The sequence below is a fragment of the Chinchilla lanigera genome, unplaced genomic scaffold, assembly GCF_000276665.1.
Source record: "Chinchilla lanigera isolate Chin_1 unplaced genomic scaffold, ChiLan1.0 scaffold00022, whole genome shotgun sequence".
In the NCBI taxonomy this organism is placed as follows: domain Eukaryota; kingdom Metazoa; phylum Chordata; class Mammalia; order Rodentia; family Chinchillidae; genus Chinchilla; species Chinchilla lanigera.
In genome coordinates this window covers 17,402,562-17,428,950 of record NW_004955423.1, presented here as the reverse complement: position 1 = coordinate 17,428,950, position 26,389 = coordinate 17,402,562, and the positions used below count along the sequence as shown (strand labels likewise).

Sequence of the window (26,389 nt, the reverse complement as noted above, 5' to 3'; positions counted from 1 at the left end):
ACTACTTTGTCTTAGTATAGTGACGCTTGCTCGCATTTGGTTTCCACTGCAGAGAGTATCTTTTCCCATTCCTTAACTTTCAGTCTATGGATATCCTTGAATCTAAAGGGAGTCCTACCTACAATCTCAGCATGCAAGAGGCTGAGGCAGGTGGACTGCTGTGAGTTCAAAGGGTAGTCCTTTGTATGCTGCACATCGTTGGATCTATTCTATGGATTTTGATTGGAAAATTTATATTTAAAGTGATTATTGATACATAAGAATTTTGCATGGCTGTTTTGTTGACTGATTTATGATGTTTCTGCCATTTCTTTGTACTTTGTTTTCTTCCTCTGCGGTTTGTTGGTACTGCATTTTGTAGTGCAGTGGTTTTATTCTTTTCTCATTATATTTTGTGTCAACCAGTATTTTAAATAACCATGAGATAAGACGTATATACATTTCATAGTTACTACAGTCTGTTTCAAAATTCTACTGTACTTCTTCCATGCACATTTATGGAGCTGATGTTAATAATATTTATGTTATACATGTTGTGTTATAATCATTATATTCATAATTATTTCTAATACTTTTATACTAGAGTTAGAAGTGATTTGTACTACCATTAAGTGATTAGGGTACTTAGAATTTCACACTAGCCAGGTGTGGTGGTGCACTCCTGTAATCCCAGCACTCAGAGGCTGAGGCAGGAGGATCATTGTGAGTTCAAGACCAGCCTAGGCTACAAAGTGAGCAAGGCCAGTATGAATTGCATAGCGAGACCCTGTCTCAAAAAGACAAAAAAAAAAAAAAAAAAAAAAAAAAAAAAAGAATTTCACATTATATTTACCTTTACTGGATAGGTTCACACTTTTTTATGCTTTATACTGTTATATAATATCATTATATTTTAACTTAAATAACCCCCTTTAGCATTTCTTGTAAAGCATGTCTAGTAGAGATGAATTTCCTCATGTTTTCTTCAAGCATGTCTTCATTTCTCCTTCATTTCTGAAAGACAGCTTTACTGGGTATAGTATTCTTGGTTAGAAGTAGATTTTTGTTCTTGTTTTATTTCAGCACTTACAGTACATCATCTCACTTTCTCCTGGCTTACAAATTTCTTCTGAGAAACCCATTGATAGAAAATTGCTTTGTATGTGAACAGTCATTTCTGCGGCTGCTTTAACAATTCTTTTATCTGAGTTTTATGATCTAATTATGATATGTCTCAGGAAATTTTTTTCATTGGTCTTTCTTGGGAACTTTGGGGATTCATGCATCTGGATTTTGACATTTCTCTCAAGATTTGGGAAATTTTCATCCATCGTTTTTAAAATAAGCTTCCCTCTCCTTTCTCCTTTCTTTCTCTACTCTTCATAAGGCACTGTTGTATGGTATCCCGTAAATCTTGCGTAATTTAGTCACTCTCTTTTTGTTCCTCTAACTAGCTAATTTCAAATGACCTTTATTTGAATTTGCTATTTCTTCTGCATGTATTGTCTTTGTTTTATTTAGTTGTCTAAATATGTTCTCCTGACTCCCATCAAGTTACTGAGGATGACTACTTTCAATTACTTGTCAAGCAATTTATAGATCTCCATGTCTTCGGGGTCAGTTGGTAGAGCATTACTAGTACATGTTAAGGTGTCATACTTGCCTCACTCTTCATCCTGGCAGCCTGGTATTGGACTCCAGGCATTTGAAGGGTGAAACACTATGTGTATTCTTTACAGAATAGTTTCAGCAAAGGCTTTTTCCTGATAGATTCACAGGATAATGGGATTGCCTCTAAATTTTCAGTCAAATATAATTATAACTGAGTCATGTGGCTTCTGTTGGGTCTGCAGTGCAGCGTACCATTGGCCGGCCTACCACTAGACCTTAAGCAGCCGTGTCTCAGTGAAGACCCTGGGAAATGAGGCTGTCTGCAGTACCTTGGTCCACAAAGCAAGCACAGTGACAAGAATCCACAGTAGCATCTGCAGACAGTGGCTCCCTTACCAGTGTACAGACAGACACAGCTCCTTCCGGTCCCTAGCATTACTGCTAGGATCACTGGGTGGGCAGGTGATCCTTAACAATGATTCAGAAAAGCTAGAATTGGCTGTATACAGCTTCAGGAACCAGAGCCCAGACCAAGTTTGGAAAGCCTGTTACCTAAGACTGACATAGATTGTCACTTTCTGAGTCCATTGGTGGGTGGTGCTGGTGGTACGACAAAGGCCAAGCAGAGGTACAAAAGAGTTCATAAGGGAATGGAGGTGTTCACAGGTGATTTAGGTGGCATCCACCCTTCCCAGAAGAAATGTTTGCAGAATACACTTTGATATCATAACAATACAATTCTACTTGGCTTTCTCTGTCTTTCACACATACGCATGTGCACACATTACCCTCACAGATTCAGAACACAGTGGTATTTTAAGTGATCAAAATAAACACAGCTGTTTGTGAAGCATCTTCCAAGAAGAATTTATTATTTTTAAAGGGAATCTTTCTTGAGGAATATACAACAATGAAAATTTGTTGCATATTTGCTGTATTTCTACTTTAACCACATCCATTCTAGAATATGAAGATTTCACTATGGAACAGTCAGTGTATTCATTAGCTTAATGCACATAAAAATTGATGAACAACGTTAAATTCCAGTACAAATTTTGCTTGTAACCACACATCTCTTATTTTTGCTTTTATGGAATATTTCTAAAGACAGCTAAAAATAATTCATTCTTTTACCCCTTAAATACTTTCAAATGTAAAAAAAAAAAACCTCAGTATTATTTCAGAAATATTTTAAAGTAATGTTCTTTGCTATATTTTTATTGGTGACTCAAACTCCCAAAAGTTCTTGGAGGAGAAGAAAAAAATGGTATAATTATTGCTCTTTTTAATACAATGATTAAATTGAGATGACAGTGATTCATAGAAAGAGTGACATAGTCCATCGTATTGCTATGATAGAAATTTCTATTTTGATAGTATATTATTATTTTCTTTATGGAAAAAATTAAATGTCCACAAGTAGATTTTATAGTAATAGTTTTCATGCAACCTAAATTAAACATCGGAATATATTCTTTTCTCAGATTTCTAGGTAGATATAGTTCAATAATTGAAGAAATTACTAAGTATTCAATAACTAAACAAATAAGCTAATATTTTAAAAAGTAAAACCACTAAAAAATGAACAATAAAGATGAAACAGAGTAACTAATTTTCAGGTTTCTGTTTGAAATTTCTATTAGTTGGCCTTGTTATTTATTTCCACTGATATTCTCTAGCTGCATTAGACATTCACCTACTAGCAACATAACATATAGTACACAGGTTTCTCTTTGGACTTTCAACCAACAAGGTATTATTTATCTGTGTTTCAAAAATAAAATTAGTCAGGCAGTTAGACTTTCCCACCACTACAAGTGCTTCTGTCTGAACCCAGAGCTTCCTTCAATGACTGGAAAATTGTATTCCTCGATGATCCATCCTGTGGTTTTTTTGTTGTTGTTGTTGTTTTTTTTTTTGGTTTTTCTCCGGTACCGGGAACTGAACTCACGACCTTGCGCTTGCCAGGCAAGTGCTTTGCCGCTGAGCTAAATCCCCAGCCCCCATCCTGTGGTTTCAAGTCAGGTTTGGAGTATTGCAAAGAACATCACAGCCCCAAATTAATGTAATAGGCTATCCTTCAGTTCTGACAGAAGTGGAAGAATTTCTGAAACTTTTGTACTCACAGGATATAATATAAACTTATTTCTATCTGAAATTACCTTAGAAAGAGCAGTATAACTTTAATGACTAATTTATTAGAATTTCTTCTACTTAAAACAATTCTGTTTTTTATAATCCCTTTCTCTCTCCACCTGCTGGGATGATCTCAGGCTTGGAGAGTATGTGTATTTCCCAGGCATGATTTTCTGTTGAGAAGATGGCCCTGGAGTTGTGCACATAAGTCCCGAGAGACAATCTCTTCCACATAACTTATATATAAGTATTCTTGACCTCTTCACTTCCTACTTACTGATTCTGTTTCCACTACACACGAGAATAAACCCAACTGTGATAAAAAGCAAACATGTGGCTGAAGAAATAGAGACACATGGATGGGGGCTCTGGTTAACATGCGAATATGACTGAGACCTCTTCTATCTGATTGGGAAAGCAAGGTAAGGATCAGGACCCCTTTTACACAAAATGGTATTCTTTGTATTATCTTGTCAAAGCTGAAGGATGCATTTTGGGGGAAATTTAAGACTACTATGAAAGCCTGGGAACAACCAAAACCTGCAAATTGAAAGTACAAGGGTCAAAGAGCATAGGATCTAAGACCTGAGTCTGGTCCTGGCTCAGCACTAAGCACCTGAGTGACTCAGGGTAAGTCCTTCTATAAGTTTTATCCTCCTCTTCTCTGAAACAAAGGGATTAAAGATGATCCACAAGGTATTTGTTCTTCAAATGTTGGCATTTAATAGGTCCTGCATGGATGGATACTGAATACAAATGCCTACCACTGCTGAGGTTAAAAAGAAGAAAGAAGAAGGAGGACAAGGAGGAGGAGGAGGGGGAGGGGGAGAGGTGGGGGAGGGGCTGGGGAGGGGAGGGGTAGGAGGAGAAGAAGAAGAAAGAAGATTGTCATGGGATACACCCTTTGTAGACTTTCTAGACTGAACCAAAGTGGAGGGAGTGCAGAGCAAACAGTGAGGTGAAAAGTCAGTCTCAAAAGACTATACAGAGCCTGTACAGATGCAGAAGTAGTAACATTCCTGGGGCAGAAACCAGAGGAATTCTAGTAGAGATATTTGTATACAGGCTGCATTTAAAACATTCAACCAAAATTCCTGGATGGATGTATGATTTTCTGCAGGCTCTGTACAGTATAGCTTATGACAGAACAGGAAGTTAAAAAGTGGAATCACACCCACAAACAATTCTTAAAGAAATGAGGTAGTATTGGGAGGATGAGGAGCAGTCATCGGAGATTTGTAGAAGTTTCAGATAGCTGGTACTAAGGTATGTTTATATGTAGATGAAAATCATGTCAGAAAGACTGGAAATAACTGCAACATCTGTTTCCTTGAGGTGGTAACACTGATGGAAGCCTCAGCTTCCGAGAGGATGACGATGACCCTACCTTAAAGAGACAGGAGTGAGCTCAAACGGGAATGAGTCCCCTCTACTCCGGGCCTTACCTTCTTTGCAATAGAAGACATTGAGGAACATTTTGTATGGGCTAAGATCAAAAATATGATTTCCCTAAACTCACTTATGGTGTTAACACAATTAAGCTTCCTTTATCACTAGGCTCTTTACAAATATATAAACGATTAGGTTTCATTCGATAGGAAAGACAACAATGGCACCATTTGCCCAATCTTGATGGTATCCCTGTGCAACCAAACATACCAAATCCTGGATGGAACACTCATAGGATCTGGGAGTGTTTCCCCTAATATAAATGTCCTTTTAGGGGATGCAAAACAGTTTCTGCATCACGATTCAGCCATGATTCTATAGATTTCCCTCTTTTACACCTTCTATGGGAAAATGGAATTTGTACAAGGTCTCTAATTGAGAAGACAAGGATAATGAATAAGAATATAATTACTTTAATCCATGATACATTTTGAGGCAGAAGAATTCACTGACATCTGATGGCAAAACAATGGTTAGCCTCTACATTTTTCCAAAATATATTCCACTTTTTATACCAACCCTAAGGTTAGAAAATTATAAATAGAACTTAGAAAATGCCCTCTTAAAAATATTATACTGCCTACCTAACTGCCTTGTAGATTCATATACAATCAGATAACACAATTTATATGAAGGAACTTTGACACTGTAAATGGTATGTAAGTGGAGGGCAAACACTTAAATATAAACCAGCAAAATTAAAGTACACAAAAGTCAGTGGTTGGGCTTTGAGTACAGAAGCAGGAAAATACATATATTATACTATGTTATAAATTTATTTATTGGTTGACATTTAATAACTATGCACATTTATTGGATAAAATGTGAAGTGTTGATCTATGAATGTACTGTCAAAAGAGTCAGGCAAGTTAATTAATGTAACAGATATTTCATCATAGTGGCCACAGTTCAAAATATTTCACTGTATATTTCAAACTTGCTAGTAGATCTTTAACATTCTCACCACATAGGTAACATTCTCACCACCTTTTAGTGGAGGATTTGGGATCCAAGTACCATTGAATGTCAGGGCATAAAAGTCCATATTTGTTAACCTCCAGGCAATAAGAGTGCACAAAAGCTGAGCAATTATAGAAGACAGAGCTGCTCAGACTTTTATTTCCACATGAGCCACTTGGGAAACTTGTGAAAATGCAGGTTCTGCTTCAGCAAGCCTGGGGCAGGCATGGAGCGTCTGCATTTTTAACTCCCAGGGGCTGCCCAGACCACAGTTTGAGTAGCCAGACTGCAATACATGGGGCCAGCTACTGAGAGAGCTGGACAAATAAACGGACTGGATGAAATAGGGTGAGGAAAGCCTGAGTGTGGAGATTTTTCAGAACGAGATTACAAGACTTGCATGTGTCATAGTCATAAGCTGAGATGGAAAGACGGAAGCACAAGAGGTATAAGGGGTGAAAGAAATAATCAACCACCAGTAGCTATATGACGTTCTTCCTGGGCAGTGCTTTCAAAACTCCAAAGCAAGAGAATACCTTCAGGAACGACAAAGCTGCCCTCTGAAGAAGGGCCTGATAAGCCTTTAGGAAGCATTTCCTTGACTTAGTAAATATTTAGGTGTTCCTAGATTTTGAAAGAAGTGTATATTTGTTAATGGATAGACTAACGTGTAAGCTCTTTAGTCTAACTCAATACTATACTAATACTATCACTTACCAAAGTCTTGTTCCTGAATAGGACTGTCGGGTGCTTCTTCTAGGAAAAAGCACAAAGGACAAATAAATATTCATAGGGGTCGATGATTTTGGACCTAATTACCCATCAATATAGTCATCTTTCTGAACCTAGTGAAGATTAGCTGGTTAGAGGATCCCTTGTATACAAATTCCACGGCTATTCAACTTCTGTATATAAAACAGGAGAATATTTGCCTATCTTCCCCCTATATTTTAAATCTATACACTATATATAATACTTAATACAATGGAAATGCTATGTAAATAGTGATTGTATTTATCGTTAAGTATGTAAATGTAGGCCTGATTCTATACCACATATTAGCGCCTACCTAACATTTTTGATTCATGTTTGGTTGACTCTGCTCACATGAAACCTACAGATGGTGTGTAGGGTATGGAGGAGGGATGGCTATGCAATAACCAAAGCCACTGATAGTGAGTATTTAATCTTACAAAGCTAACCAAAAGTAAAGGCAGGAAGGTGCAGGAGGGGTGAAGTTTGAGGTAAGAAATACAGCTGTTAATGCTCCCATTTTGATCAGACCTTGTACAATGCAGGTCATTTGTACTGACTCAAAAAATTCATCACACAAAAAATTTATCCCCAGAAAATAAGGCACTTTTTAACTTTCATTTTCTGTTCCTGCTTAACCCTCAGAAGACATATGAGTCCTGAAAAACTTAATATATATATGTGTGTATACATATATATATGTATATATATATATACATATACATATATATACATATATATATATATATATATATATATATCATGAACTTTTAATTATATGCACAACACCCTTTGTAGACTAGGGGGAAAAGATAAAGTTCAAATTCATTGGCCCCACTTGAACCAAAGCATATGTGTCTTTAGGTTAAGTAAATCTTCCACATGGTACCCGGGAATGTAGCCTCTTCAATGTGGAAGGAGCAACTCTGATTATTTGGTAGAGTGGCAGGGAGGAGAGGTATGCTGCTCCACCATAAACAATAAGAGCATTCTAGTTGACCACATTTGGGGAAAATATGCCAAATATATTTAAATACCACAAAGTGTGAGCTTAGTTGTCCTATGAAAATGGCACATGTCACAGTTTTTCTACCATTCACTTCTGATCAAATGCTAGCTGATATAATGATCGTCATCAGCCTATGTTACTGTAGCAACAAAAATTATTATCCTATGCTTCAGTAACCTTGTTTGTAGTTCTACTTGACTCAATTTACAGAAAAATATAATGGAGAAATACAGAGAAGTGTGGAAATGCAGAAAAAGGCAACAAAGAAAGGGTCAGAAAATGCATCCCCCCCAAAAAAAGACAAAAAAAGAAAATGCATTCCACATATGAAGCACTTCACACAAGACAGAAAAAAAGGTAGAAATGATGACCACATTTGGGGATTCATGAAGCTACAGAGCACATGCTTTACTCTAACAATGTGGCACCAGGGCCACAAAGAAATAGCAAGACCCTGTCTCTCCTTTGGAATAGGTTTCAGTCTAGTGAGAATGAAAATTGTACCATATATTTTGAGGCATCAATAATGCATGGAGTGGCATCATAATAAGATATTGGAAAAACTAAGGAAGTGTGATGATCAAAGTATGGACTATGACAGCAGGGATAGTTTCAGGGATTCAAATTGAACTATGGACCTAATGGCTTCTCACATTTTTCCACAGCAGATGCATAGTTTATGCCAGTTTTATCCAGGTCCATGAAATTGTGAGAGCAGTTTAGATAAAGCAGTGACATTCAACATTTTATTCATCTCAATATATTACTGTAAGCATAAATTGAAGAGGAAGAGGGTCTCAAGTGCAATGAGACAGGAAGAGCTCATGAAGTAGGTTATGCAAGATAGCTGAATGCCTTCCCCACTTCACACATATTCATCTGCCTTTGGAGAACGTCTAATTGTATTTTCCCCTCCAATGACTGGAAGAAAACAACAGTCACACTTCGGTGCAGATAGTGAGCAAAGAAGAAAAACAGTGTGTGGGCTGTATGAATGAGTACAAGCTACCAAGTATGTGATGAATTGAAGATAAGGATTAAAGAGTGAAGGCATGACAGGTAAAGAACTTGGGCTTTTCTCTTTCATACTCTGAGCCATGACAGAGTCTACTCACAACATATAAAGAGAACAAAAACATCATCCTCAATTAAAATTCTGTTGTGCCCCATGGAGGACATGAAATAGGAGGAAGGAGAGAACAATAAAAACAAAGAGGGAAAAATAGATCACTATCTATGAACAGATTTATTTTAATAGAATTTCTTTTTGAAATAGTTACGATCTTTATCTCAAATAGCTGCCACTCCACAATGATATATATTTGTTTCTCTCTGCTGTGGGGTTTTGGAATGTGTGTCAAAATACAGCTGTTACTTCATCAAAGCCTCTATATTTCTATAACCATGTTCTCCATTGAATGACAATTGACTGTGATATAGGAATTCTGTGAGATTTTTCATCTTGACCTCCAAATGAGTTGAGAACGACAGTTTTTGGCATGCCTTTGATATTTAATTACACTGAGCTTGATGATGAAAAATGAAAAAAGATTTGATGAAGAAAAACAAAATGATAATGTAGCACCTCAGAGTACTATTCATGCATAGAAACATGGAATTTTTTATGCACTAATACTGTTATTTTGTTGGCTAAATCCTTTAAGTGCAAAGACTGTGCCATTTTATTTTCTATCTCTAGTGCATAACATAGTGCTGGGCCCTAGAGTACTAGGCATTTAATAACTTCCTGCAGAATAAATTAAAAAATGATTTCAATGAGTGAAAGAAAGGAAAGGTAAGTTCTATTACTGCATAGAACAAAGAGGAGTGGTTTGTGATGAAGCACTTCTGCAACAAGATCTTTGGTCTTCTCAAACATCTGGATTACATCACTCTACACTTTGAGCCTAAGTATAGCCTCAGAATCTTTCCAGATATAGTGGACAAGGCAGCTGCACTCTATTTAATCACCATTTGAAATAGTGAAACTATTTCCTATCCCTAAAATAGAGGCCTCTATCAGGTAAACTATGAAAAGAAGGCAATTTTCCCAAAATTGTCCTCTGGTATCCACATCCATATTAACAGTTCAGATCAGCAGACATCCAGAAACATGTATATTTTAGAATTTGTTATTCTGTCATCTTCTCCTACAAGTTACAACTCACATCTTTCAATGGTTTGTTTCCACCAAAACTCATGCATAGACTTAGTCCCCAATGTGGCCAAGTGAAAGGTATTTGAATCATGCAGACAAAATCTTCATGAGTGATTCATCTTTCTATGGATTTGATCTAGAATATGACCCAAAGGACCATGCATTAAAAGCTAGTCCCCTGGAGTGGCACTATTTGCAGGTGTGAAACCTTAACATGGTAGCGCCTAGTGGGAGGTTTTAGTCACCCAGGGAGTGCCCTCAAAGGGAGTTGTGGGACCCTCACCTCTGGCTTGCTTCACCATGTCTTCCCTCTATGATGCACCCACCCAGACTCAAAACAATGAGGCCAACCAGCCATGGACTGAAACCTCTACACTGGGAGCCAAAATAAACCTTTTCTCTTCATAAGTTGGTTCAGCTCAGGTATTTGTTATAGTAACGGGGACCTCACTAACACTGTGCCTTTCTCTTGTGAGTTCTCATAATAAAGAACTGGATTAGTCACCACAAAAGTAGCTTCTTAGAAAGCAGCCCCTTATTTGGCCTCTTTTGTTTGCTTCTCTTTCTGCTTTCCACCATGAAAAAACATTATGAGGCCTTGATCCAGAACAGACAGTAGACACCCAATCTTAGACTTTTCAGTCTCCAGAACCACAGCCAAAATAAACCACTTTTCTTAAGTTAAGCAGTCAGCTTCAAAAATTCTGTTACAACAAGAGAAAATGAGCCAAGACACATCCATAATACTTGGGAAGATCACAGGCTCAGCACAATACAGTGTTTTTTGGTGTCCTTGTTGTAAGTAAAACTAATTTGTGAACTTATATTATTATCAGAGAGAACCTTAATTATTTCACTTTTTATCAGCTTTTTTTTCTTCCAGGGCTAGATTTGGACTCATTACTCCATCGCCCTTCTGGCTTTTAAACCTAAATTTATAGAATTGTTTAAAATGTCTATAATTTAAGATGCCTATGCTTCATTTAATCATTTTGAACCAAGTTACTCTTCTAAACCTGACTGTTAATGATCAATGACTTAGTCAAGGTCAAGTTTGAACTGGTATACTACCTTGGGAGTTTTTCAAATGTCTCTTCCTATTTATGAACGCAGGGATGCACCACAAAACCTTCCAAAAGTTCTGCCCACTCAAAAATATTTATGGAGTATTTATTTTATTTGAAATACAGCGGTAAGAACCAGAGATAACTAGGAATGAAGTTAACAGAGAGCATGCATGGAGCTTAAGAGAAGAACACTCCCAAATAATTATGCAATAATTATTGAATCAAAATACAACACAAGGAAACATGTCTTGGATTCGTGGGTCAGGAAAGGCTCAAACAAGTGTCAAAAGATAGGCAAGAATGAAATAGTTAAGCAGTTAGAAGTTAAGCGTTCAAGGAAGAGGGAACAGTACATGTAAAGCCTGAAAGGAAAAAGACAGATGAACCTGGTAAAAGCCCAGCATAGCTAGGAGCACCAGTGCATGCCTGTACTCCTAGCACTTCGGGAGGCTGCGGCAGAAAAATCACAAGTTTGAACAAATTAAACAAGACCAGGGACATAGCTTAGTATGAAGGCCCTGGGTTCAATTCTCAGTATCCCCACCAAAAAAAGTCTAATTTTTTGTTGTCATAATTGACAAGTAAAAAGGAAATTAAAAAGTGGTAAGAGAGAAGGTAGGAACAATAGTTAGAAGACTTTATATGGGGCCACGTAGGCAATGTTTTTTCTCTTTATATGAGATGGAAAACATTGAGGAGCTTTAAGCAGGGAATAAAGTATATTTCTTAAGATTAGTCTGGTAATGTGGAGAACAATAGAAGAAGGAGTTAAGAATTAATGCACAGTCAGTCAGGGAAATGGACGAGTACCATAGGTAAGAAATGATTGCAGCTTAGAGTAAGATAATGCCAGATGGAGACGGATATGTAGTGACACAAGTGAAATTGTGATGTGTCACTCTGGCAGTGGATATATGGTTCTGAAGCCCAGAGGAAATACAGGGATTAAAAATATACATTTGAAAAGGAGACAAAGGAGAGTCCTCATGAGAAGGGCAGAGAGCCATGTGAGTAAAATCTTGGACTCACACCAATGGGAAGAAGACAGTGAACCAACAAAGGAAACTAAGAAATACAAGGAAAATTTTTCTGTTTTCCAGTTTGTACAATTAGAACGTTTTATAATTGGGTCAGGGATGTGGCTCGGTGGTAGAGCTCTTGTCTGGTATGCACAAGGTTGATCCCTAGCATCTCTCTCTCTCTCACACACACACACACACACAAACACACACACACATGCACACACACAAAGAATGTCATATAACTAAAAAGTGGCAGTCATTATTTTTAAACCAGCGAGACAATAGATTGTTTGTTCTATACTTTTTAAAGGATTGCAACAACTATTAGTGATAAGCAAAGAAACTCCCAGAGTCATTTATGGTTTTTTTTTACCTAAAATTCTCACAGAAATCTTATTTCATTCAGTATAAAAGCTGACATTTAGTTATGTTCTAACTGTATATTTTCCTAATAATAATGTTGATTCTATCTTCCACACCCAATATTGTGCAAAATTCAACATTAATCAGTTTACCCAAGGGGCTGGGGATTTAGGTCAGTAGCACAGTACCTGCCTGAAAAGTGCAAGGTCGTGAGTTCGACTCTCAGTACCAGAAAAAACAAAAACAAACAATCAGTTTACCCAGTAGTCCATGAACAAACACGTTCTGAGTATCTATTATCTTCTATGTCCCAGGAATTCAAGGATGTATAAAACAGACAAAAACCCCTTTTCTTTTTGAGATTATAATCTACCAGCCAGATGGAGAATTTAAAATGACCATACACCTATTAATATAGCTATAAATTGTGTTCAGTGCTTGTGAAGGGAAACTACAGATGTTATGACAAAACACAATCAGGTAACTTAGTTTATCTTCACATGTAGATGATGAAGGATCAGGCAGAAAAATCAGTTGAATGGGTAGCATTTGAGCCCATGTATAAAAACTAATAACCAAAAAACTCCATAAACACATTGAAATTAAATAACACCCTCCTGAACAACTAATGGGTCACAGATGAAATTAAAGAAGAAATTAAACAATATCTGCAATTTTAAAAAATGCAAATACAACTTAGCAGAATCAGTGGGATGCAATGAAAGCAGTCCTCAGGGGGAAAATTATAGCAGTGAATTCTCACATCAGGAAACAGAATTAGCACAAATAAACAACTTAATGCTGCACCTCAAACTTGAAAAAGAAGAGCAAGCCCAGCCCAAAGCCCAAAGAAGACAGGACATTATAAAGAGCAGAGCAGAAATTAACACAATGGAGACTAGCAAAACAATACAAAGAATTAATGAATCAAAGATATGGTTCTCTGAAAGAATAAAAATAGATAAACACCTCACCAACCTTATCAAAAAAGGAAAGAAAAATCTCAAATTCAAGCAATAAGAAATGAAAAGGGTGAAATCACTACAGATCCTGTGGCCATTCAAAAGATATTCAATATGTACTTCAAAATATCTTTACTCTGATAGCTGGAAAACACAGAAGAAATGGACAGATTCCTAGAAACATTTGAATTACCAAAACTAAAAGAAGATATAAAAATTCTCAATAAACCAATATTAGTAATGAAATTAAAAACATAATTAAACACTTCTGAACAAGGAAAAGCCCAGGTCCTGATGAATTCACAGCTGTGAACTGTATAAGAAATTCTGAGAAGATTTAAAGTCAACACTCCTCAAACTCTTCAATGAAATTGAAAGGGAAGCAATTCACCATAATTCATTCCTGGAGGCAAATATTGCCCTGATACCAAACCAGAGAAATACCCAACCAAAAAAGAGAATTACGGGCCAGTCTGCCTAATGAACAAAGATGTAAAATATCTCAATAAAATACTAGTACATAGAATGCAGTAAATCATCAAGAACATTATACACCATGACCAGGTGAGATTCTTCTCAGGAAGGCAGGGATGGTTCAATACACACAAAGCAATAGATGTAATGCACCATATCAACAGAACCAAAGACAAAAATAACATGATCATCTCAATAGATGCAGAAAAAGCTTTTGATAAAGTCCAACATTCATTCATGAAAAAAAACCTACAGCAAATCAGCATAGATGTTCCTTAACTAAATCTGATCAAAGCTATCTATGATAAACCAAGAGCTACATGGACAGAAACTGAAAGCTTTCATTTTAAAATCAGGAACAAGACAAGGATGTCCACTATCACCATCTCTATTCAACATAGTTCTGGAAACATTAGCCAGAGCAATTAGACAAGGGAAAAACAAAAGGAATTAGGATATTAAAGGAAGAAGTGAAATTATTATTGTTCACTGATAACATGATACTCTACATAGCAGACCCCAAAAACGCCACCAAAAGACTTCTAGATGAAATAACCAAATTCAGTAGCATAGCTGGATACAAAGTCAACAATCAAAAGTCAATAGCTTTCCTGTACACAAACAACAAACTCAATGAGAGAGAAATTAGGGAAACCATACCCTTCATAATAGCATCCAAAAAAATGAAATACTTAGGAATCAATCTAACAAATGCAGTAAGATCCCTACAGTGAAAACTATAGTACTCTGAAAAAAGAGATCAAAGATGATTTCAGAAAAAGTAGGGATATTCCTTGATCATAGATAGGAAGAACAAACATTATGAAAATGGTCATACTCACAAAACTGTTATAAAGGTTTAATGCAATCCCAATCAAAATACCATTAGTCTACCTCACAGATCTAGAGAAAACATTCCTAAAATTCATCTGGAACCAGAAGAGACCTAGAATAACAAAGGCAATCCTGGACAACAAAAGCAAGTCAGGGGACATCACAATCCCTGACCTAAAATTATACTACAAAGCTACTATGATAAAATCAGCATGGTACTGGCAAAAAAAAAAAAATAAACAAACAAGCAGACCTGAGGATCAAGGGAACAGAGTAGAGGATGCAAAAACAACTACAAACACACTCAGTCATCTTATCTTTGACAAAGGGGCCAAATATGTTCACTGGAAGAAAGATAGCCTCTTTAAATAAATGGTGCTGGAAAAACTGGTTTTCTACATGCTGAAGACTAAAACTAGACCCATGTCAATCACTATTCACTAAAGTCAAAATGGACCAAAGATCTAAATATCCAAGCAGAAACACTAAATCTATTGGAAGAGAAAGTAGATAAAAATCATTAAGATATGGGGGTAGGTAGAGAGTTCATGAACAAAAGCCAAACTGCACAGCAAATACTTCAAAGAATCTACAATTGAGATCTCATCTTATTAAAGGTTTTTGCACATCAAAAGAAATCACCAACAGAGTGAAAAGAAAACCCACAAAATGGGAAAAAATTTTAACCAACTGTCCCTCAGACACAGGACTTCTATCTAGAATATATAAAGAATTTTAAAAAATCAGACCCCCAAAATTCAAAGACACAATCCAAAAATGGGCATCTGAGATGAATACACATTTCTCAGATGAAATACAAAAGGCAAATAAATATAAGAAAAAAATCAACATCATTGGTCATTTGAGAAATGCAAATTAAAACAACACTGAAATTCCATCTCACCCCAGAAAGAAAGGCTGTCATCAAAAAATTTGCATGCTTATATCTGGTAATCTGAGCAATTTATGTGATAACATCAATTTGCAGTATAACAACCATTCGTGAATTCCTACAATCCTGTCTAGTGAAACTTTGTATTGTCTCTAATGTTCTTTTAAACTATTATTTTCTTATTCCCTTTAATGATTTGATTAATCTTCTGTTCTTACATCTGGTAATCTGAGTAACTTCATTGAAGACAACAATATGTAATATAACAACAACTGTTAATCCCTATCATTTGGTTTGAAATCCTGTATCATTTTTAATGTCCTTGCATTGTTTTGTTTGTATTTTGTTATTGTTCTTTTTTTGGTACTACTTTCTTTAAAATAAAAATAAAAATGAAATAAAATTTAAAAAATTAACCAATAACAAATGCTGGTAGGGCTCTGTGGAAAAGGGAACCTTTCTCCACTTTGGTGGAAGTATAGACTGGTGTAACCACTGTGAAAATCAGTTTGGAGATTCCTCACAAAACTAGGATTAGAGGAATAACCAGCTATTCCCCTTCTGGGTATTTTTCCAGAAGAATTGAAAACATCATACCACAGCAATGGATGTGCACCCATGTGTATAGCAGAACAATTTGTCATAGCTAAATCTTGGAAACAACTGAAATGCTCATCAACTAAGGAATGGATTAAAAAAAGATGTGGTATTCTTATACAATGGAGTACTACTCAAGTATAAAGAAAGATAAAATCGACACTTTTATAGGTAAATGGATGCAACTAGAGGCCATATTCGTAAGTGAAATAAATCAGACTCACATATGTAAACATCATATTGTCTCCCTAGTGTAAGAAACTCAAAGAGAAAATAAGACCCAAAAGGCACAACAGATAATTTGAAAGGGAAAGAAACTGCTCAAAGAGAAAGAGCAACTGGGATGGGGGAAAGGAGAAAAGAGTGAAGGGAAAAATCTTGCATACCTATATCTGGTAATCTGAGCAACTACTTTGGAGATAACAATAAGTAATACAACAACCATTGTTAATTTCCTATCACCTTTTTATTGAAATTTTGTATCATTCTTATAGTTTTTGTGTTTTGTTTTTTTCTTCATTTTATTATTTTGTTTTTGTAATTTTCCCTTTGAAATAAAAAGCAATGACAAAATAGAGATCAAAATGCATTAAATTTCTAATATTTTATGAACTATATTTTGCTTTTAATAGTTTTTTCTCATAATGAAACCCGATCAAAGCCAAATGGATTAAAATTCTAAAAGTTTCTCACTAAAGTGTAAATAAGAAAATTAATTGCCCTGTATTTTCTAGTTAAATCTTGTTTATTAAAGTATTGTCCAGGTATTGTTTTGCTAACTGCTGAGATAAGAACTTAATAAATGAACATCCTGAAGCCTAGAATTAAAATTCTTGATTTTAAATTAAAACAAAAAAAATACACACACACAAGTTAGCTAAGATAATTGTGCTACTAATTTCTATTAGATTATTGAAAGGAAAAGTTAATGCTTACATTGTTTGATCATTTTTTCATGCCAAAACTGGTAATCTGAGCAACTACTCTGAAGATAACAATATGCAATTTATCAACTATTGTTAATTTCCTATCACCTTGTTTTGAAATTCTGTATCATTTTTATTGTGTTTTTTTTTATTCTCTTTAAAATTAAAAAACAAAACTGACAACTAGGTTCCTAAGAGGAGACTCGGAGAAGCATTCCAGGTGGGGGAAGGGCTCACATATAAAAGGGTTTTACTATGTTTAGGGGTTTGAACCCAAGAAAGTAGTAAATGCTGCGCCCACAAACGAAGCATAGGGTATAGGGCCATAATTTCCAAGGGCAGGAAAAACAAGCAGGTAAGCCTTCCAACTGTCCAGATTATAGTCTGAAGCAGCTCCACAAAGGTAGCCATAACTGATCTCAGTAACAGAATTCAGAGTTTGAAAGGCAGAAAGGCCTAAAATTTGTGAACAAAATGTCAAGAATATCACAACACAAAATGTTCTAATAATACATATTTAGGGTTCCAAAAGGTGAGGAAGGAGGAACAGGAAAATACGTTTCTGATTCAAACATTATGCAAAATATATCAGAACATTACATGGTTCTCCATAAAAGTGTAGTATCTTTATATATTAGTTAAAACAGTTTAATTTAAAATAAACACACAAATAAATTTTTCCAAAAAAGAAAAAAATGAAGGAATAATGAATGAAATTTTTCCAAGTGAAGAAAACTATAAACCCACAAAATCAATAATAATCTCAACATCCACAAGATGAATAAACATGAAAAAGCACAAATATCAGGAAACGTCACAATCAAACTGATGAAAAATGGCAAAGTAGAAAATAGAATCTTAAAAGAGAAAGACACATGCACAGAGGAAAAAGATAAGAATAAATAATAGAAGCACCTCTTCTGAGATCTAAGACAAGATGACATCTGTAAAGTGCAAAAGAGGGAAAAAGCATTGTTAACATGAAATTCTGTGTACAGGAAAAGAAATCTTTCAAAAATGAAGATAAAATAAAGACTTTGATCAAACCAGTAAAAGTGAGAAATTGATTGTCAGAGGATCTGTATGCTAACATTAAAGGAAGCAGAAGGAGACAAATACCAAATAGAATTTGGATCTAATTAAAGGAATAGAGGACAAAAGAAATGGTAAATATGTAGGCAAATCTAAAAAAACTTTCTATTTTTCATCTGTCTAAATGAGAATAGGCTGTTTACAGCAAACATAATAGCATTGTATTGTAGGTCAATAGCACACCTGGAATTTAAACGTGTGAAAATAATTAGACCAAGGACAGGAAGAGGGTAATGGAAATATAGTGTTGTAAGAGTCTTATACTAAACACAGAGTGGCGTAACATTATTTGATGGTAGACTGTGGTAAATTAAAGAGGAGTACACTCTGAACCCCAGAGCAACCATTGCTACTTTCTGAATGCTTGTGTTCCCACCCTCTCAAACTCATAGGCTGAAATCCTAACTTCCTATGTGATACAATTAGGAGGTGGGGTCCTTCATTTGTATTCTAGAAACAGAGATCTTATGAATGGGATTAGTACCATTATTTTTTAAAAAAAGCCTCAGTGAGATTTCTATTAATCTAACTGCCATGTGAGGACATAGTAACAAAGGTATCATTTATGAAGCAGGATGCAGACTGGACATGAAATATAAAGCCTTCATGTTGGAATTCCCAGACTCAAGCTGTGAGAAATAAACTGTTGTTTAGAAGCCATCCAGTCTATAATGGTTTGTTCACAGTAGCCAAAACTGGCTAGGACAACAGTTGTAACAGCAAAGGAAAGTACAACTATTAAATCAGTGGTGAAGATAAAGTGAAGTAATAAAAATTACTAATTAACAAAAGAAGGAAAAAGGAACACAGAGGAGATGGGACAATGAAACATGAACAGCAAAGATGCTGTTTTAATTCAACTCCATGGATGATTAGATTAGAAGTAAGCTAAACACTTCAACTACAAAGCAGAGTTTTCAATTTAGATAAATTTTTTTTTAAAAAGGAAGGCATGACTACTTGCTCTGCATAAAATATAAATCCTGAGTTTGACTAGTTTCTCTCTCTCCTCCCTCTCTCTCTCTTTTTAAAATCCAGATAGGGGAGTAGCTGCTGCTCCTCTAGATTAATGATCCAAGACTCTGACCACATACTAAAATTGGAGAGATTTATTTATTTAAGTATAGTTTGTGAGTGCCTATTAGTTTACAACATACTGGGTGTCAATGTGGTAATTTCATACATCCATATAGCATTTGATCATAGCCATCCCCCATTACCATTCTTTATCTCCCTTCCCCTACCCTTATTTTCTTCTTCTTCTCTAATAATTAATCTTTCTGTATAAATTTCTCAATTTTTAGGGATTCAGTGCTTTGAAGAGATCCGGTAGGTTTTGGGATTACTGGGACATGTACAGTTTTCTTCATTCAATACAAGGAAATGTTTTGTTGATACATTTAACACATGTTTTTCTTAGTAATTTTTCTTAGTAATTGTACAGACTGGTATACAAAGGAATTTTGCATATTAAAAGCCAAACATCACTTTCCTTGTGCTTTGTTTTCATCTATCACTATCAGCCAAGGGAAAGAGTTTATAACCCAGAGTGGGACTGTCTCTCTCAAGATACGGAGGCCTTAGAAGTTTCACTCCTTTTATTTCCATATTATGAACCATACTCAACACTAGATACTGAATGAATTCACAGATTTCACAAAAATGAGAACAGTGGGCATAATAAATGAGCTCTCTGGAATTTAATAGGACTTTACTGTTTCAGAGGGGAAAATTGTTTTTATTTTTTTCACAAGACCATTTTCAAATATAATATGGCTCACTTCAAATATTTCCCTTTCAAAACACAACTATTTATCATGAAATAGCTTAAGAATGGTAGCCATTATGTTTGTATAAAAATTTAACTTTGTGTTACAAAGTCGTGTTGTACTATTTTAATTAGCATAGATAGAATGTGACACCTACTTCCAATCTAAAACTAGTGACCCTAGAGGTGCTCAATGAAACCACTGAGGTCTTTAAGATACCCTCTGGCCTGAAGACTGAAAGCCTGAGAAGAAAAGGAGTGGTCTCTTTTTCTAGATATAAAAGGGTATTGATTGGTTAGACATTTATTGTAGGCCGTAAGCCATATGCACAAAAACATAAATGCATGACAGCCGCATTAATCTTCTTTTAATTTTTCTCCCAAGAGAAGGGGATTGCCAGAGAGCCACCGCGCTGTGGTGCGCTGTGGCTCCAGAACTGTACTCAGTGGAGCAACAGCATTCTGGAAATTTCCTAGGGCGTTCCCCTTCTTTCACTAAGATCGCCACTTTGCATGCAGCCTCTGGGGAGCAGTTTCTGACTCCTCACTTCATGCGTGTCATTGGTTCATTGCTGCATTGCTGAGAGAAGCTGAAAACACAAGAGGGAAAGTGAAAGCCTTCAGGTAGAATAAAGTTTTTGCATAGAAACTTGGTGTGAAATTCCTAAAAGCTTGTGGGTTACAAAGGTGGAAGTTTTCACTCGTCAGAAAACCACCTTAGATGCATACTTCTATTTGCTTGGAAAGAGGAAAAAAAAGTACATTGGTGAACAATTTGAGTGTGCAGCACACATCAAGAATCATCACAGAACTTCTATTCATGTGACCAGAAGAGGGAATAAGGAATAAAATATAACTGGGTAATATGGTCACACTGTAATCTCCTTCACATACTCAATAAAATAAAACTATACTCAAGAAATATTTGAAGGAAGAGAACTTGGGAATGTGTGTGTGTGTGTGTGTGTGTGTGTTGTGCATGCATGCGAGTGCACGCGGGCATGCTCTAAAGAATGAACTGAGCTTTTTATCCTGAGTCTGATGCAGAATTTGGACAGCACTGTGGAAATGTCTTTACTGGAGGAAAAACTTGTGTGAGTTGATGCTTCCAGGTTAGAGCGGCCAACAACTCTTCTAAGAGATGTGCTTTGTATCACTTATGGACACACCTAAATCTTCCCTAAGGCTGCAAGCTGATCATGGTCAGGAGAGAGACTTGACTATATCCTCATCTAGTCTCTGAGACAGGGTCTTCCTCTAGGAAGGTCTTTATGAGCTGTTATGCAACAATAAATAAAAACACTATAGTCTTTGGACAAGCTAGCTTCATTTCACCAGAAAATACTTGTGCTGATAAAAACTTAGAAAATAAAATCTAATACATTTAGTTTAGTCAAATAATTAGTCTGTCAAACCAACTGACGCCACACACCACTGTAATGATTAGACGTGCTCTGCCTAGTGGAAATGTTCGTGTCACTAACAGAATCGGAAAGCAGAACTAGGGCTTTGGAGTGTGGAGCCCATTTTACAAGGTAGCTATTAGAATATTTGATAGTTTCGTGATACCTTGAGCATATGGGTGAAGGCATATTTGTTCCATGTGCAGGTAGGGAAATCGACTCAGCTACGTGAATGTTTCCAGGAAGCACAATGATTAACGCCAACTGGAACTCGAGCTTAGATTCGGACTGTGGGTCTACTGCACTTGCCACTCCTCACAGCTGTGTTCTGCTACAGACTCAGCTACTGGAAACCAGCCCTCCTCCATTCCTGCTACCTTTATAGGCTAATTAGAAACCAACAGAAAACCAAAATAGTAAAGCTTTCCTTCTGTTTTCCCTGCTGTTAAATTCTCGAGGCTTAAGTTACTTCCATTCACTGGCATCAAATCCTGATTCTTCCATCAAACACTTTTTTTCTGCAAAGATTGGAAGAAAGCATTCTCTGGGGTGGGTGGTATTATTTAGCTGTGTGGAAGAGACCAGAAATCTACAGTGTTCTGTTGGTACTCTCTATAGAATGAGCACCTGTAGCAATTTCTCTGACACAGCAATCTCATGCGCACACTGCAAACCAATCTGCTCAGTAAGGTCAAGATTCCTCAGCAAACAATGAAATATAAACATGTACTGCAGTTTCCTATGGGTGCTGGAATTAAATTAGATGGTTGTGTTTGTTATATGAATCTTCCACCAACTCAGCTGTAGCCAACAGAAATATTGATCTAACATACAACAAGAAAGCTAAGATTTTTGAACTCTTGTTTAGCCTTTGGTTATTTCCCCTAAAAGGGTATTTTTTATTCCTCTATTTCTAATCCTATATCCCTAACAAAGGTCTATGAGTCAAGGATTTTAAGAAGTGACATTTTTACATCATGTTTTATTTTACTATCATCCTATTAAAGACCGAAGATGCCAGAAAGTTAAATGTTTGCTGTGTAAATATGTATCAGGCTCTATTTGCCTTACCTCTTTGGGAAACTGCTACCAGCTCCACACTCCCTGCTCCCAGGACACACTTATCTGTTTACTAGCTGTCAAAGTAAATTTATAGCGCTGAGTGACACCATTAGGAATCTTGGGATCGGCCTTGCTGAGTACACACAGATGCACTTGCATGCCCATTAAGTTGAAATTTTGCCAGCAACCTATTAACCAATCGTAATGAACTGCTGTTTTCCATTTAAAACACCATTAGTTTCCTATGGTTTGCTGCTGAGGGTACATGCAGCAAAGATACCATCCAGTGGTTAGAAAAGGTGTTGCTTTGCTGGAAGCTCATAAGTCTTCGGAGAATTTGAACTCGACAGTGGTATGTGTCACTTTTGTTCCACATCTTTTCAAAAAGCAGCCATGCATTTCAAATACTTAGGTCACCTCCTAGAACACTGCAGAATTTTAATATATCTCTTTGCTTAAAGATTCTGGGTACATTTTGTTTGTTCTTGCTCTGCCCACAGAGGTTTTATTTTGTTTCTAAAGATATTATATAATCCTCAACATACAGAGCTGACAACCTTAGTCTACACTTATACATTAATAGATTAAGAAGGTGCTGTCCCCACTCCCTACCATATTTTAAACATTTTTCCCGAACAGTTTTAAATATTTGATGGATTGTCCGCTGTTCCACAGTAAATCCCTTACAATAACAAGGGTTTCAGTCTATTGGCAGGGAGATGACAAGTTAATAGAAAAAAGGTATCCAGTTTTATGAGATTTGCCTTAGGTTTGAACACCTCAGAAGTTAAAAGGCAAAATGTTAAAATGTCAAGAAAAAAATTTATTTCAAATAATGTATTCTCTGAATCAAACTGTAAGGAGTATGATTTTTAAGTTACAGTGTCTCACTGTAGTTATTTTTTTCTTATAAAGAACACATATAGTGCAGAATTTACTGAATCAACTGTGGTCAGGAGAAAACAAAGACATACAAAATCCATTTGAAAATTATAGGCAACTGAAGAATGCCAAACACATTTTCCCAACAACAGAAAGCATTTGGTAGTAGGAAGTGTTTGAAATAGTAACACGGTTCCATTAAATGCAACTCCCCTCCACACTCAGGGTTGAACCTAGAGCCTTTGCACTGAACTATATCACCAGCTCCGTTTTTATTTTTCATTTTGAGACAAAGGCTCACGAAAGTTGCTAAGTTTCCCAGGCAAGGTACAAACTTGCAGTCCTCCTGCCTCAGCCTCCCAGAGTGCTGGGGTGACAGGCATGTGCACCTTGCCCAACTCAGATCACTTTAAAATCCTATTTCACCTTCCTTTCTAGGTTATTAAAAATTTATCTTTATCTCCTATAGCTTCGTAAGCACAACGTGAGAGTAGACAGTACATGAAGGTACTAACCAGGTGGAAGATGACACAAGGGGCACAGGAAAAAGACAACACAGCATTGCACAAGTGCAGCCCGACATGGCGGGGGACACGGTCATGCCCTCAGCACATGCAGCACTATGTTGGGTGCACATTAGGAGCTTTATGAAGCATTTGGTGGTTGACTGGTTGAATAATAAAAGCCATGAGCAGTAAAGAACTTGGTAATCTGGAATAATTAAAATCAGAGAGATGGGGGGGCTCATTGTGTGGAAGTGGCAGATGGTCGATAAAGCTGTGGAGCCCCGATGAATGTGAACTTGCAGAAGCATCGCATTTTAAAGGAATGCTGTCAGCAACCAAGAGACTGAGGCCCCGGGGAAAAGGCAGAGTCTATGCAGACAGTTATCTTCCCCAGAACCCAGGAGCTATCAAACAGACAGCCCAACTTAATTAAGAAACTTGTTTCAGACCTATGAGGTCTGTCCTGGCCATTCTACCGAGAGTGCAGACCGTGGGTGGCAGCAGCCCTCGCAGGTCCCTCCAACAACGCCAGGGCAGTGCTGAGTGACACAGAGGACAGGTTAGGCTGCCCTTGAATGCGCCATGCTCTTGGAATGCCAGGAAGTCCAGGTTCCATCCCTGCCATAGAGCAAGAGCAGCTTGGATGGAAACCACCAGAAAGAGGTCATGCCACCTCCACCAGTCTAGCTTTTCCTGCATCCCTTTCAGTGCCTCTTTTGTTTCTTTCAGGTGATTTTCTCGGGTTTTTACCTCCATTTGGTTATATGTGTCTCTAGGGAGATGACCCTTGCCCATTAACAAGACAGGAAGGTACTGTGAGGTTTTGCTATTCCCAGACAAAAATATATTGGACCCCATCCAATCCAATTCCAAAGCATAGTGAACCCAGGGAGCCACGTAATGTCCTCCTACCTCCACCTCAGCGGGAAGGGGAGCTGCTCAAAGATGAACCACAAAGGACTGTGAGAGTCTTTTGGGCTAGACAGGTTTACACTGAAGACCACAGGCACAAGCCACCAAGAAACTTGTAACAGTGCTTACTTAATTTTCCATGGAAAAACATTTAATTCTGAAAGACGTCCATATGTGGATTTTGTTATTTCGCTTTTATGATACTCAACCTTCTTATTTTACCTTCTTACTAAAGTTCATTGAAAGGCAGCATAGGCAAGTAGAAAAAAATCACAGGCTATTGACAAAAATGTTTTGAGTTTGAATAGCAGCTCTTTCTATTCCTTCTCCAACCCCTAGTTTCCTCATACACCTGCTGATAAACCAGCGCTTTCCCTCCCCAGAAGTGGTGAGGATTGGAAAAGAGGCATGAAACGTGCTTGGTATATGATACAAGCAGTCCATGAATGGTAGCAATTCTTCCTATTTTCAGGGGAAACCCCAATCTCACCTCAGAAGAACTAATATGGTCATTTTTTCATAGCCATGCCGAGATAGGACAAGACATCATCACTGTCAAAAAATTTATAGCATCCTAATGTGATGTTCAGAAAAGGACTGGTCCAGTTCTAGTAATCACTCTCTCAGGGGGTAGCTATAAATAAGTCAGCACTCTAGAAGGCTGAGACAGGAGGATCCCAAGTTCAAGCCCAGCCTGGCAATTTAACCACTTAGTGAGACTCTGTCTCACTCTATATATTGCTCAGAATGTAGCTCAGTACAGACTCTTGGTTTAATCCCTAATACAGGTAAAAGGGGAAGGGAACATAGCAGTGATTGGCAATTTATTAGAAACCCCTTTCTCATTATGGTGACCAAACACAAAACATCTCTCTCTTAACTACAACATATATTTCTGAAATTCATCTCCTTGCCTTTATTCTTCACGCTCATTTTAGCTCAAAACTTACTTTAGAGCCATAGTATTCTTGTTTTGGATTATATGATCTCTCAACTTCTCTGTCTCTAGTTCCCTTTTCTTTCTATTCATTTTATATATTATTACTAATTCCTTTTCCCCAATCACAGCTAGATGTCTATCACTTAACCCTATTCAAAGCAAACTCCAGTATTTCCTTAATATCAATGAACTGAAATCCAATAATTCAAGAACCATCCGTGATCTGGGTCTAATTGAAATTTCCTATCTTATCTCTGCGGCTGTCAGTTAAACAGTTCGCTGTTCCGTGATACAAGTACACTTTCTCTTCTCCTGATTTTTCCAAAATGTAAAGTGTTTCTCCTTCCTTCTCTATGTGTCTGATGTTTTCTCAGGTGCCTTTCCCCCTTGAGGCCTTTCTTTGTCTGCTTCTATGAACTGTCTCTCACCTCTGAGTTTACATGCAAATGCCTTACCCCTCCCCAAGTAAACCTGAGCAACTTGACAGCAACTTTTCTTTTTATAACTCTTAGAAGCTAGAACAGGCTTTACATGTTGTAGGAAACCAATAGTTATTTTTAACAAAATATATGAATGAGCTAGTTAAAAGTCATTGGATGCAAATCTGTCTGAAAGGAAAAAAAAAATTGGCA

At 36.8% G+C, this 26,389-nt stretch overlaps 1 protein-coding gene across 4 annotated transcripts in view; it reads right to left on the bottom strand.

The window, feature by feature from the left end:
* Nucleotides 1-26,389, bottom strand: part of Slc44a5 (solute carrier family 44, member 5) — a 355,454-nt gene that overhangs the window by 186,827 nt on the left and 142,238 nt on the right. For all 4 annotated transcript variants that reach the window (XM_005385229.2, XM_013514352.1, XM_013514353.1 and 1 more), the window contains exon 2: nt 6,853-6,891. The gene's annotated coding sequence lies outside the window, so the exon portion shown is untranslated. The remainder of the gene's footprint in view (nt 1-6,852; nt 6,892-26,389) is intronic.